The sequence below is a fragment of the Amblyomma mixtum genome, chromosome 5 (assembly GCF_055824585.1).
Source record: "Amblyomma mixtum isolate Tamu chromosome 5, ASM5582458v1, whole genome shotgun sequence".
Taxonomy (NCBI): Eukaryota; Metazoa; Arthropoda; class Arachnida; order Ixodida; family Ixodidae; genus Amblyomma; species Amblyomma mixtum.
In genome coordinates, this window is record NC_143016.1 from 21,145,773 (window position 1) to 21,158,084 (window position 12,312).

The window sequence follows — 12,312 nt, forward strand, 5'->3', positions numbered from 1 at the left end:
AGTTGAAACCGCCCACCTCACAATAAAACGACCTCTAGGAATGTGTGGCAGTGGCCGCCCTTTTGCCCAGAACTTTTTTTTAGAGCGCCGCTCTTTAGCGCCCGTTCATGCGTTTGTCCCATAGAGTAGTACATGATTGTCCCTCGTAACCAGCTCCGCAGCTGGGGCCGCGCGCTACTCTAGCTGCGCACTCTCCTGGCGCCATCTCCCGCACGTCCAAGCCGAAGCGCATAGCCGCCGCCGTTCGCCACTGCGTGTTGTCATTTATGCCGCTGGTAGGCATAAATGACAACAAACGACAAGTTATTACACGTCATATATATACCACCAGAACAACAGCTTTACAGAAATCAGCCCCTCTCCCAAACCGGAACCGGAAACCGGAAATCAACTTGTTTAGAAGCTGTGATTTATTTTATTTATTTATTTATTTATTTATTTATTTATTTATTTATTTATTTATTTATTTATTTATTTATTTATTTGAAAATACTGCAGCCCTGTTCAAGGGGCTATAGCAGGAGTGGGTACAAAAATGTGGAACAATTCCACGCATACAAGAGTACATACAATCGTTACAAATATAAACGCTAGAAAAACAACATACAATGCTACGACTCAATTGCCGACGCAAAATCAGAGATTGATAGTGCACGAATGCTGCCGTCCAAAGAATTCCAACACTCCACAGTGCGCGGAAAAAAACTGTATTTGAAAACGTTAGTGCGGGCAAAAAAAGGTTGGATATTAAGATCGTGATGGCTCCTGGTGGCAGATGGTTTTGAAAACGAGATATGCTTACCCTCTGAAAGGCAATTAGCAGAATGGACTATGGAGTGAAGAAGTTTTAAGGACTCAGTTTTTCGGCGGGATGCAAGCGGGCTTATGTTTAGGGAAGACATCGCAGATGAGGGTGAAAAATGAAAGTCGTAGCGGCGAAAAATAAATCTTACAGCTTTACGTTGCACAGATTCTATTTGATCGATTTCACATTGCTTGTATGGATTCCAGACATTAGAAGCGTATTCAAGAATAGGGCGAATTAGAGTTTTGTACATGAGCAATTTTGCTTCTTTAGGAGCATCCCGTGCTGTGCGCCGCAAGTAACCTACCTTTTTATGAGCTTTAGCTGTGATGTAATCGATGTGTTTTGACCAATGCATATTGTGAGAAAAAACGACGCCAAGATATTTATATTCATGAACCCTTTGCAGTGATGCATAGTCGTAATTAGAAGGTGATAGGCGGTTGGTGAAAGACATGACAACTGTTTTGCTGAAATTGATGTTCATCTGCCACGTATTGAACCAGTCACGGAACATACCAAAAGACTCATTCAGAAGGAGGTGATCATTAACAGAGTTGATAGTGTGGTACAGTACGCAATCATCGGCGTATAGACGGATCTTGGAGGTTATACTGTCAGGTCAATCATTAATATAGAGCAAAAATAGCAAAGGGCCAAGGACAGAGCCTTGGGGAACACCTGAGGTAACATCGGCTAAGGAAGAATCGACGGAATTGAAGCGAACAGAATGGGAGCGGTGTGAGAGTAAATCGGCAATCCAATCAGCGAGTTGAGAGTTATTGAGAATAATTTTAAGTTTGCATAACAATTTAGAGTGAAGGACCGTGTCGAAAGCTTCCTCCATTACCCCGTCAACGGGGTAATGGAGGAAGCTCACTAGATTCGGTAGCTTCATGACAGGGTAACGAATGAAGCTCAGAAGATTCGGTCGCATCGTGATGGGGGTCCCGTTTCAAGCTACTCGAAGCTTCATCCCATGTGTACCTGACACCATCAATGAAAGCGTGATTGTACCGAAGCTTCACTTTTGAACCACCGTCACGAAGCGAGGAAGATGCATTCCATATTTTCTTACGAAGGGCACGGACGCTCGCAGAGAAATCCTCAGTGATGTAAAAATCTTCCCCTTTGAGTTTCGATACGTTTTTCATGACAACAATCTTCTCACTGAAGTCGAGGATCCTTAGAATGACAGGTCGTGTACGTCCATCACTGGGTCTGCCGATGCGATGACAACGCTCAATGCGCGGACATTCTATGCGAAGATTTTCAGTAAATATTTTGCAGATTTTGGACAATAAATGGCGCCATCTTCATCAGGACTCTCTTGTAGACCGTGCACAACAAGATTGTTCCGCCTTGACCGGTTTTCTAAGTCGTCATTCTTTACAACCAAGTTGGATATTGTTTTTTTTAATGAGGTAATGTCCGAACGGAGGTTAGCGCTCAATGCCTCAGAGGCTGAAGGAGTTGCAGATGATTCCAGTGATGAAACACGAGCTTCGAGGACATCAAGACGAGCGGAAAAAGTTTTCTTAATATCTGTAATGTCACTAGCGATTCGTTCTTGACCAGCAATCAGTTGCGAAAGCTGAGAAAGGACGTCTGCGACCCCCGGAGTGGAGGACGAGTCAGTATTGGAACGCGTTGCCCGCTTCCCACTAAGATGTTTAGACGAGTTAGCTGATACTGATCGTTTCGGGGGGCCTGGGTTTTGTTCGACGTCCCCGCTTTGTAGAAGGCGAGAAAAACAAAATACAGCATTTGAAAAGAAGGTAACAAAACTCTGTGGGCAGGAAAACAGCAGCAAACAACGATCATCAGATCGAACGCAGTGAGCGTTCTTTAGGTAACATACCTGCACGAAGAACATGCAACGATTAGGCATCTTGTAAAGGCTGCTGCCGTCCTGCCCACTGAAGCGGTACTCCGGTGCGGTCCGATTTATAGTCCGAGGAAGAGCTGACGTAGACCAAGGGCCGATGGTGATTGGACGGTGTAGACAGGCACGTGGGAAGCCGTCAGGTGGCCAGGGGAGCACGCCAGGTATATCACCAACAAGGGTGACATGGCAGTCCGTAGCGAAGCTGATGGTCCCATCCACGTGCCGCAAGCTTGATGGTTGCGCAGGCGCTCTTGAGTCGAAGTCACAAAAAAGCGAAACAGCAACAGCCGCGAGGATCTGCACGAAGAACATGCAACGATTAGGCATCTTGTAAAGGCTGCTGCCTTCCTGCCCACTGAAGCGGTACGCCGGTGCGGTCCGATTTATAGTCCGAAGAAGAGCTGACGTAGACCAAGGGCCGATGGTGATTGGACGGTGTAGACAGGCACGTGGGAAGCCGTCAGGTGGCCAGGGGAGCACGCCAGGTATATCACCAACAAGGGTGACATGGCAGTCCGTGATTGGCCGAAGCTTGTTGATTGAGTTAACAGATAACAGGTGTCAGGCTCTTCTGATGAAAAGAGGAGGAGTTGGACACCGAGAATTCGATGTACGTGAGAGGCTACGGTTGTGCATGATAATGTAATGCCGACGCTGACCACTGCTGCAGTACTACATGAGCACAGTTCACTTTGGGAGAGTTTTACTAGGGCTGCCGAGCAGTGCCGATGAATCAGGGTCTTGCATATCTCAATTTCCTGATATGCTGTGCTTACATATCAACAAAGCAGCGCTATGCACATCGTCTCGTCTCTGATACCACTCTGATCAGTACAATGGCCTCCAAGTAGCCATAGTTTACTTTCATTCAATTAATTTTGTTACCGAAACATGGGGTTTGGTTTTGTTTATGGGGTTTAACGTCGCAAAGGGACTAAGGCTATGAGAGACACCGTAGTGGAGGGCTCCGGAAATTTCGACCACCTGGGCTTCTTTAACGTGCACTGACATCGCACAGAACACGGGCCTCTAGACTTTCGCCTCCATCGAAATGCAACCGCCGCGGCCAGGATCGAACCCGTGTCTTTCGGGTCAGCAGCCGAGCACCATAACCACTGATTCACCGCGGCGGCAAAAATGAGGTTTAGGGTAAACCTTCCCTAAACCACGATAACTCATAATTTAATGTCATTTGCTGCCGAAAACACACGCCCCCATGTCACGAAACCAGCGTGCATATGCGTTCTAGAGAAATAGTAAGTGGCATGCGCGCTCTCTGCAGTTAAGACATGCTTCGATAGTATAGACCGGTGAGGCTGGTTTCGGACTTGAAAAAAATGTTAATGTCTCACCACTCTTACACTCAGGCGCTTAACCTTTGTGTCTGAGGTCCGTTTCTGTTCCGACGGGATGTGGACAACCTGCCTTAGGTGGCCTACTTGCCACCTAGGATGGCAACCTAGGTGACCCGACCCTGTGGCGTCATCACAACGTGCCTATCGGATTCTGAGCAAACTGTCCACCCTGGCAGGAGGCAATTCAGTTAATGACTGGTCGTGAGAGAAGAGGAAACTGGGTCTCACTCGGTGTCAGCACCTTCCATCACACGGCAGTGGTGAATCGCTTAACCGCTGCACCACTGCGCCAGGAGTGGTATGATGACTCCCAGGAATCTATGAATGTGAAGTACAGAATGACCAATCTCGCATCCATAGGCATTAACCTATTATAGCTATCACGTCATGCCATTAAGGCGGAGCTTAAGTGTCCCATTGAGTGAAACCGAAACACCGAAATTGAAGTGAAAACCGCACCTAATTCGCGTTTGGCCAAGACACGCTAAATTGGCCGTTACTTTTTCACGCCTCAGAAAATTTACTCGAATTAAAATTCCAGGGTTAAAACAACGAAGTTTGTGTATAATGAGCTATCTCACGGATTTTCATGTGGAGGGCCTCGATCCTTGATTTAGATCTGAATGAGAACAAAGAGGTCACTGTAAAAATCATTTCCAAAAAGTACTTGGTTTAACAAACAGAGTACTAAAAAAAGAAACAACCGGGAACAAACGCGGGTTTATGACATTTTAGTTGAAATAAAGAGGAAGAAGTGGGCTTGGGCAGGGCATGTAATGCGAAGGCAAGATAACTGCTGGTCCTTAAGGCTAACGGAGTGGATTCCAAGAGGCGGCAAGCGTAGCAGGGGGCTGCTGAAAATTAGGTTGGCGGATGAGATTAAGAAATTTGCGGGAATACGGTGGCCGCAACTGGCGAAGGACAGGGTTAATTGGAGAGACCTGGGGAAGCCTTTGCCCTAAAGTGGGCTACAGGCTGATGATGATGATTATGATTCTGCTGAAAACTTTTAAAATAATTTAGCATAAACTAAAGCAACACATGATAACGGTAAAAAATATTCTGGCTAAAATTTCAACGCCGTTGATGTAAAAATCTCAGCCTCACCCGTAACCGAGAGTAGAGTAAGCATGAAATGTTTACGGGCATAACACATTGGTTGTAGATGGTACTAGTCAAAATCTTGAAATGGGTCTAGTGTTCAACAAAACACACCACTCCACACATACTGTGCACTGGTCCATGTGCACGCAATCGTTTCCTGTGAGTGCCTGGGGAATCTCTCCCGCCCTGCCTCGTCAGCTGTATAAGGTTTCTGTCAGGCTCCACTGATCGGCTTAAGCAGCTGTGACGGTGGCGGCATTTAAATGCAGGACGATGCAGAAGCGTACGCGGACACGACGAGACGCAGGCCTGACAAGAATGCATATGCAGCGCGTTCGAATACTCCGCGAGCGTGTATACATCTGTCTGCCAAAGGGGGAAACGTCATGAGCTGAAGACCCAGTGGCCGGTCTTTTACATGCGTGAGTATGGGACCGCTGCGCCAACCTTGGGGACGGCGCGGAAGCAGTTTTTCCGCCCAAAGCCCTTCTCGCCCTGGAGCTCCCCTCTTGCTCTAAGCGGCCCTCTCTCTTAGAGAGTCTCGTTAAATCTCGTACGGTGCCCGGATGCTCTCGGTTCAGTGCCCGGATGAGTGGAATTCAGTGCCCGGATGTTGTCTCTCGGTCTCGACGTGACGTCACCACACTGCCGACAATCGGAGCTAAAATTTTGCATTTCGTGCTTAAAAATTCTTGAACGCCTATTTTTGTTTGTGTTTTTACTGAACCAAGAAAACGTAGAAAATTCTATGTTTATGAATTCACATGAAAGAAAAATGCAAGCGAAATATTCTAAATGCCATAGCATCACTTGCCGATGCTGAAAAGATCTGTCATATTGACGAATTATATATCAGCGAGTCGCAGTAAGTACCTGTGCAGGCCTAACTAGCATCTGGACCCGGCCTTCAACGATGTGTCATTTATGACTTGGAACCTAATGCGCCTCCAAAGGAAGTGATGACGGATCTCTACTCCGACACCCATTCAGTGCTTAATGCCCACCGATTAGGCAACCGACGCACATTTCTTCTGCTTTTGGGGCTGTTAGAACTTCCCACCCGATTCTTCTACAATGGACGAATCGTTCATCCGAAGATTTTCCGTCCTGCACCAGTCGTCTGCTATCGGTGCCTGCGACAAGGTCACATTAAAAAGTTGTGCCCTGCATCGCAAGGCACTGTGCCCAAACCACCAACAGATGGTCTTCCCTCATTCACGTGTCCATTTTGTAAGAAAAACGACCACGACATCACTTATTCTAAATGCACTCGAAAGAAAGGTCGTCTGGCTGCGCCTATTCAGTCTGGAGTTAAGATCTCCAACCGTTTTGCTGCTTTATCGACAGACAGAGATGAGGATGATACTGAAAAACCGCCAGCACCGTTGCCCTCACCTTCTGGTGTCCGCCCTTCCTATGCCTCTGTTTTAAAGCCAGGTTCTCGTACCCAGCGGAAAAAAGGTGAATCTCCTCCGATAATCCCCTCTATGCCTGTTGAAATCTCTGCCATCGATGATGCGATCACCAACGACCGCCAACAACTTGACTAGCTCTGGCGACGTGTGCTGCAGGAGTATGCGCAGCTCAACACACTGGAAGATTTAATTACCCAGCGACAAACCAATAGAGCACGGAAAGTTTCTGTTCGTCCGATGTTCGAGCCTAAACCACCTCCATGGGACTACTGCCACATTACACCAAACAAGCCTGCTCGTCATAAGAAGTCGGAGTTCTCCTCACCGCCGTTACCACAAGCTTTTTCTACGCAACATGACAGCTGTACTCTATACAGAGATGTCTGCATAACCCCAACAGGAGGATGAACTGCTTTTATAAGCCCGACACACCCTCAACTCTACGGCCGGCAAACCTACTCTACTGACACATCATATCTTCCTCTAGAGCTGCAAGCGATATTAAATGCCATAGCAGATTTACCTGACGACTTTCCTTATAACCAGGTGCACCTATGTACCCATTCACAAGAAGCTGTGGAGCATGTAAAGAAAGTCCGTGGTACCCTTCGGGTTTCTCAGGCCATACATGCTGCTTGTAAATCTTACTCGGTACCTATACTCATTCAATGGGTTCAAGCTCGCACAGATGTCCGCATCATCACACCTGACATAATACTCGTGTGACTGACGTTCCACAAACTCCACCTGCCTCTTTGCCTCCAGATCCATTTCTGACACATCTAACATCTTCAGCCTTCCTCAGGCGGCGTACACGTGCTCTTATCCCCCCATGTACCTACCCCCTTCCTCCCAACCTACAACGGGTGGAGGAGGTCTCTCTGAGGCGGCTGCGTGTCGGAGTGGCCCTTACGCCAGCAGTTCCCAACCAGTGGCAAAGTGATAAGATTCCTGCGCCGCAAAAATGCCCTCACTGCGAAGCACCCGCTGCCGACACCAATGTCCACCACCTACTATGGACATGCCCAGGAACTTCGCTGGTGCGCGCTCGAGTTATTCAAGAGACAGACCTGTCTACAAACAATGACTCTAGTTTGCACGTGTGGCTAACAAAAAACATTTACGCCCGAAGCTTATGTGACTTTTTACACGCAACCGGGCTTCAAGCGTTTTTGTAACGTATTATACCGTTCGTCACTAACACCATGTTTTATGCCGCGCGGCACAATCAGCGTTACAAATAAATAAATAAATATTCTAAAATAATGGTTGTCCTTGTACCGCGCGTTACACATTCGATTAAAAAAATCTTCCAACTTCAAAACTTCAACAAAATTTTGCTTCTTCATAGAAACTTAACAGCGCTCACATAAGCAAAGCATTTGTCGTTGAAACCACTCTCAGTTCAGATTCTCCTCTCCTTCGGGGCAAGTTCCTAGGGATATGCCCTGAAACCAGTGTGGGATTATATGCATGACTATATAATTACATCAGGTGGGTTCCTCTGCTTGAATGAGAATTCACAGCTTTTTTTCAGTTTAGTTTAGTTTAGTTTATGGGTTTTAACGTCCCAAAGCGACTAAGGCTATGAGAGACGCCGTAGGGGAGGGCTCCGGAAATTTCGACCACCTGTGGTTCTTTAACGTGCACTGACATCGCACAGTACACTGGCCTCTAGAATTTCTCCTCCAAAGAAATTCAACCGCGACGGCCGGGATCGTACAAATTCTAGCCAAACACACAATATACTCCACTCCATGTACATGAGTGCGTTTGTATCCGCTATGCACCCTGGAAAATCGCCCGCCGTGGGTATCTGCCATTAAGCCTGATAACATCATCATTATCGAATCACTCAATTGCCAACTAGCCCTTTTTTTAAAAACAAACAATCGTAGGTGGCGAGGCGATATAAAAGAGGGTGAAGAATAATACGTGTTTTTTAAGCCACCTAGCAAACCTAAACACTCACTCCACTACATATAACACGCGAAAGTTTGAGCGATGGCAAGTGGACACGTGCAGGACTACGTATGGTTTGCAAATGCTAAAAAACCGGCTTCCAAGATTGTTAAACGCACTGCATAAGGACAATATAGAACCCGAGAACATTACTTTCAAGAAACTTCGTGATCACTTTAGTAATTAAAAAAAAAGAAACTTAATATCCCTAGCTCTCTCGTTGTAGTTTCATTTCCGGCGATAAACACTTGTCGGAATTTTATGCTCTCCTTCCTAATGATGCTTTGTATAGGTTATCTGTCTTAATGTAATAACTTTTGTTTTGTTGATTGTGAGTGCTGACTTTTACTTATTTATTTTTTTTTCCCCGATGTATGGTGGAACCTCAATGCATGTAACTTATAGTTCCTTACCTGTAACGCGGTTTTCTGAAACGTTGAATGCCGTCGTTTTATGTTTTTTCCCCTCTCTGTGCTCAAAATAACTGGTGTGAATTTCTGTGTTTAGTTATATATTTTGCTGACCACTGTGTGGTGTTGCCAGTGCGGGGGCCTGTGGCCTTGCCAAGCTGCCGTTGTGACAGCTTTTTCCGCAGGCCTCCGGCATCATGTATGCATGATGTGGATAAAGTTGTTATTATTATTATTATTATTATTATTATTATTATTATTATTATTATTATTATTATTATTATTATTATTATTATTATTATTATTATTATTATTATTATTTATAGAAATCCATGGTCTGCCGGAAAAAGAAAACGAAAATCTGAAGGAAATGCTAAGCGATATCGCTGAAAAACTAAACCTTCAGAAATTTTCCCTGTCGGAGGTTGAGGCGATTCACCGTCTTCCGGGAAAACGTGACTCCATTCCGAGGGTCCTTGTGCGCTTCACTTCTGTTGCTGCCAGAAACAATTTGTTCGATGCCCGTGGAAAGCTTCTGCAACTTTCCGAAGATGGTTCGCTTGAAAAGATATATTTGAACGAAAACCTGACAAGAATAAACCGTGACTTATTCTGGCGTGCTAGGACAAGAGCAAAGCAAATGGAGTACAAGTTTGCTTGGGTGAAGCGTGGCAAAATTTTTGTGAGAAAGAATGAAGGATCGTCCCTTCTTCGAATAATCAGACAAGCAGACTTGGATAACATTGTGTAGCTATCATGGCTAACACGTGCTACCAGCTTCCACACTTTCAGTCGTTCAAGGACACTTTTGGTGTGAGCGTTGACGATGATTTCACTGTTGTAAATACCAATATCAGGAGCCTTCGGAAATACTGGGAAGAATTCAAGCTTGTCGCTACGTCAGGAATAGGTTTCATCGATGTATTCGTGCTGACAGAAATCAATACTTCAGATGCTTGCTTGCGCACATTTTCAGTGCCAGGCTATCAGAGTCGTTTTGTGACAAGGCCTCATCGTCGAGGTGGTGGAATCGCCATCTTCATAAGTGATAAATTTGATGTTTCATCACTGGACGTGAACTTCGCGCATGCGGAATGTTTAGCGCTGAAGATAACTTGCGGTGCCCGGTGTGTAAATTTGTTAGCTTTATATCGGCCGCCGTGCTCTAGTATCACCCGATTTTTGTTAGAGCTCGAGGAAATATTGAACCTCTTTGGAATTCCGTGGAAGAGATATGTTTGGTGGGCGACTTAAACATAAACACATTGTGCCCTGCAATGGGCACCGTTTCCGATTACTTGTCTCTCCTGTCCTCATGTGGTTTAATAAATACGACAACAGTTCCCACTCGTGAGGAAATGGTTAACGGTCGTCTAACTAGTTCATGTATTGACCACATTGTCTTCCGGGCTCCTAACTATTCCTTTGCCTCCTGTGTTATTTTACAGCGCTTCGTGGATCACTATCTGGTTGCTTGTCGTTCGTCTCCTTCTTTTCCTTTATCAAATGCTTCACGAAGCGCTGTTCCAAAAAACCTCATCTATATCACTATAGATGACCATAAAGTCTTAGATAGCTTGATCAGCAGCTTTAATTGGTTAGCCATAACTGAGGCTAATTCGCCAGAGAAGGTTTATAGTATCTTCTGCGACCAAATAAGAAAATTTGAGGGCAATTCTAAACGTGTCGTAATAAAAAAGCGCCGAAGAGATTATAACTGGTTGACCGCTGACGTAATGCGTGCCATTTCATACAGAGACGTACTTTGGAGACGATGCAAACGTGTACCAAAAAATCAAGCCTTACGACTGGAATATAAAGCCGCAAGAAACAGGGTGGTCGCTCTACTAAGGTCCACGAAGCGCCAGTACTTTTTTCAGAAATTTCGCCAGTCGTCAAGGAATGCTGCTAAAACGTGGTCACTGATAAACCATCTTCGTGGCAAGAATTCCGCAAGTACCTCCCCGCTTTCTTTCTTTCCGGGAGATTGCATCGAAGTCGCTGATAGCTTTAATCGTTTTTTTGCGCTGTCCTCAGAGAAAGCATCTTCCAGTCGGACATACCAATGCACGTTGAAAGAATCAAACTCTGCGTCCGCTTTTCTACCCAGCATTACGAAACAAGACTTACATGATATAATCTTTAGCTTCAAGCGAAATAAACCTCCTGGTATTGACGGCTTGTCAGCAGATTTGCTCCAAAGGAATTTCGAGGCATTGTCTGATGTCCTGATTTACATGCTGAACGGTTTTCTACACACTGCATTTTTTCCAGATGAACTTAAAACTGCTGTAGTTAAGCCGTTATTTAAAGGAGGACAGAAAGACGACATGAAAAACTATCGACCCATCTCGATCTTGCCTATACTTTCCCACATAATCGAAAAATTTCTTTTGAGATCCATGTCATCCTTTGCTGAAAAATTTTCTATTTTGTCAACCCGTCAGTTTGGTTTCGTTCCCGGTCGTGGTACTGTAGCCCTTCTGGAAGAGTTCTCAGATCAACTTTTCTCAGCTTTCGATCAAAATTTGTTCAGTGTTGCTTTATTTTTAGACATTTCAAAAGCTTTTGAAACAGTTCATCACGGCATTTTATTAGAAAAGCTGCACTCCATGGGTTTCAGAGGTCCGTTTTACGATGTGCTCAAGAATTATCTTTCCGGTCGATCACAAGTTGTTGTGTTAGACGGGATGACAAATGTAAGTAGTAAACTTCCATTGAAGGCCGGTGTTCCGCAGGGTTCCATATTATCACCCCTTCTGTTCAATCTGTTTGTTAATGACTTATCCGAAGTAATTTCCAAAGGTCTAATATTTCAATACGCCGACGACACTGTTCTGCTTTCCAAACACTTTTCTTACAACACGGCCATTACTAATCTCCAGAATAACATACACAAAACAATAACTTGGTTCACTAATAACTGTTTGGAAGTTAACCCGGTAAAAACAAAACTCGTTTGTTTCAGATCCCCATTAAAACTACCAGCTATAGATGCGCCGGTTTTTCTACATATTCACAACTGCTTTCCCTGTCGGTGCGTGCCGCTCACCTATGTGAATTCGGTAAAATACTTGGGAGTCTTCTTCGACAGTGATATGTCTTGGCACAGCCAGCTATCACACGTCTGCGATAGGCTAAGGAGCGCAGCCTGGTTGTTTTTCCATATAAAATCAATTGTTCCTTTTCACATAAAAAAAAATATTGCGCATGCTCTGGTGTACAGCATTCTCCGATATGGAATTGCTATTTTTGCTTTTTGCTCAGCCAGATGGCAAAACAGAGTTGACACTTTATTAAGAAACATACTGACAAATATAGCATATAACGCCCCCTTTTCTGTATCCGATAACATTTTCACAGCCCTTGGTCT

The 12,312-nt window shown here is 45.0% G+C and overlaps 1 protein-coding gene across 1 annotated transcript in view; it reads right to left on the bottom strand.

The window, feature by feature from the left end:
* The window catches only part of LOC149341472 (semaphorin-2A-like), a 34,793-nt gene that overhangs the window by 20,703 nt on the left and 1,778 nt on the right, over positions 1–12,312 (bottom strand). The window lies entirely within an intron of this gene.